This window comes from Morone saxatilis, unplaced genomic scaffold, assembly GCF_004916995.1.
Source record: "Morone saxatilis isolate NCDOM2014 unplaced genomic scaffold, NCSU_SB_2.0 Contig6, whole genome shotgun sequence".
Classification (NCBI taxonomy): Eukaryota; Metazoa; Chordata; class Actinopteri; family Moronidae; genus Morone; species Morone saxatilis.
In genome coordinates, this window is record NW_023340206.1 from 3,243,879 (window position 1) to 3,246,733 (window position 2,855).

The following is a 2,855-nucleotide window of genomic DNA, read 5'->3' on the forward strand; positions in this document are numbered from 1 at the left end:
TTGTTGTTACTGGTTAAATCAACCTCATTATTAGCTGGAATATCTTATTAAGACACAGTTAGATACCGACAGGAGTGGTGTTCAGTTAGTAGCAGTCTGCAGTTTCACCACTAGATGCCACTAAATCCTTCAGCCTGGACCTTAAAAGGAAAAGAAACCACAGCCAATCTTATGTCAGAGCGTCTTCCAGTGAAGTTTCTGTGATATAATATTTAAACATCCAGATGTGTTCACATGTTGTTTATAAGCAGGTAAAATATCACAGATGCAGTTCTGCTGATAAACATCTGTAAACTGATAACAGTCTGTCCCACTCTGCTGTACACTGAAGGCAGTGAGAGCTCCACTCAGAAACAGAGGGGTGAGAGGAAGAAAAGAGCATCAGAGAGGGAGGGAGGGAGCACTGCTGAGCAGAGAGAGAGGATCAGAGGAAAGAGAGAGAGAGAGAGGGAGGGAGGAGAGGCACACCAGCTCGCTCTCACACACTCGCTCTCGCCGCTGTGACAGGTGGACGCCAGCGTCTGTTTGTTAACCACGTCCTCCTCCGTCCTGCCGCCGTGTCACAGCGATGGTCGCGCGCCTGCGTTAGTATGTCTGACTCCTTCTGGACGGTGCTCTCCAATTTCTCACTGCCCGAGAGAAGCATGCTGCGGCGCTCCAAGAGGTACGATCCTCAGTCCATCCTCTTTTATTAGTTCAGATTTCTCTTCATCTCTGGCAGCCTGCGTCTTCCTCTCCCCTCTCCCTCCTCCTCCTCTCCCTCCTCCTCCTCCTCGCAGGTCTTAGATGCTCAGCAGGAGTTGCTCCAACATGAAGGTCAGCTAACTGGGTTTGTCTTTTGATGGATGAACCGGACTCTCTGTCTGACTCGGTGTGTGTGTGTGTGTGTGTGTGTGTGTGTGTGTGTGTGTTGCTGTCACATGTTAACACTGCTGGCATGCATCCTCACGCAGTTTTTATTAGATTTCCTCTATCTGCGTATGATTTACGTGTTTGTGATGCAAGCCTCGGGTTTGAAATGTGTCGCTATTTCTTTCTTCCTCTTCCCTCAGTTGACCTCCCTTCTTCCTCTCCTTTCTCTCGTCTGTCAGTCAGAGCCCGAAGTGGCTTCTCCGACAGCAAAGAGGCAGAGACAGAGCTGTACTTATTGCTTTGAAGCAGCAATTTTCTTCCTCCTCCCTGTAATAACAGGGCTAGCTGCCACGCACGCACACACACACACACACACACACACAGACACATTTGTTCTCCTCGTCACCGCCTCCCGTCGTGTGTGTTTGTCTCGGCAGTGTTTTTAAAAGAGGTTGAGAAGTGAGACTGGAGGGACTCCTGCATAGCAACAGGCTCTGGCAGTTTGAGGGTTGGTGAGGACGGAGCTGACAGCTCGTTTTGAGCTGTAATCAGGACGTTTATTCAGGGCTGGCACAGGAAGAGGGCGACCAGAAGGGTCCCTTTAAACACCCGCTATCACATTCAGATAAAAGATAGTCATTCTTCATCCGCCCGTCATTTCTCTGAAGATATGTCTGCACTTATTTTTAGCTTCTCCTCCTCTCAGGCAAATTCTCAAATCCTTTCTAGTTTCCATATTTGCATTTTTATGCCATTATGAAAATACAAAAATGGATTATGCAATATCGGGTTTGATCTTTTGGGTTTTAAGACGTCACAGCCTGTCAGCAGAATCTATTTCCTGCCTGCTCCTCTCGGGCCCCTCTCATTGGCTGTCACAGACCAGATGCTCAGAAGTGCTTAGTTACAATTTATGATCAAAATCATAGAAACGTATAAACCAGGACCTGAAACGGGCCGGGACTCACCAGAACCGAGGTCACCGAGCTCTGGACCTCAGAGGGGTATACGGTAAAAGCTGTGAAATAATTTCTAAAACTAATTTCCCTTGGTGATTTTGGACACAACAGCTCTGAAATGTCCTCGTGAAGAGAAATACAGTTCGTGCTGTTAGGGTTCAGGAGTGAAGGGAGTTACGATGCTAACAGCTCCCAGTTTAATGGCTGAGCTGACTTCCTGTTGGAGGTCGAGTCCTGAACGGAACAAACTGAACCGGACACATTATGTTATTCCCCAAATCCATACAAGAATAAAGGAAAGCAGCCACACATGAGCAGACTGTTTCCAGCTCTTAGGAGGCGCACAGGTAGATTTATGTATTGATGTTGCTGACTAACATCAGGGCTGTGAGGAGGTTTTTGATTGGTCTGCTTTGTGTTTCAAGTGCTTTGTGATGATGACGATGTTAATGCTGAAAAACAACATGGTGCATGATTAATAAAACCTCAGTAATGTTCTCACATTGTCACACAGACAATAAAAAATGTAACCGAAGTAAATGGCAATTGTGATGTTATATTAATGTTATATTTGTCTTAGTACCAAAACCAAAGTAATACTTTTTCTTTCAGTATGAACATGTTTTTTCCTCCATAAACCTTTTTCTCATTTAACAAAACAAACCAAAGTGTTAAACTTGACCTAAAAACAAGCAGCTGCAAAATAAATTTACAAAATAAAACAGTCTAAAAAAAGTCTGAGAATGATTGATGACAGCTATCGATCCTCTAAACACATTTTTAACTTCAGTACTTCCAAAAAAACTTTGAGGTTAGCCGCTCAGTCGTATGAGCAACAAACCGCCATCGACTTTTTTAGACAAAAATGTGGAAGTTGCATCTCTCTTATTGTAAATGTGTTTCTCCTGAAGGGCGTTAACCCTGTAGCCACTCACACAACAGAAGAAGGAGACGAGTGAATAAAGAGGACACACACCTGCACACACACACACACACCTTCTCACTCAACTTCTTTTTGAGAAAAACAACAACACAAATAAACAA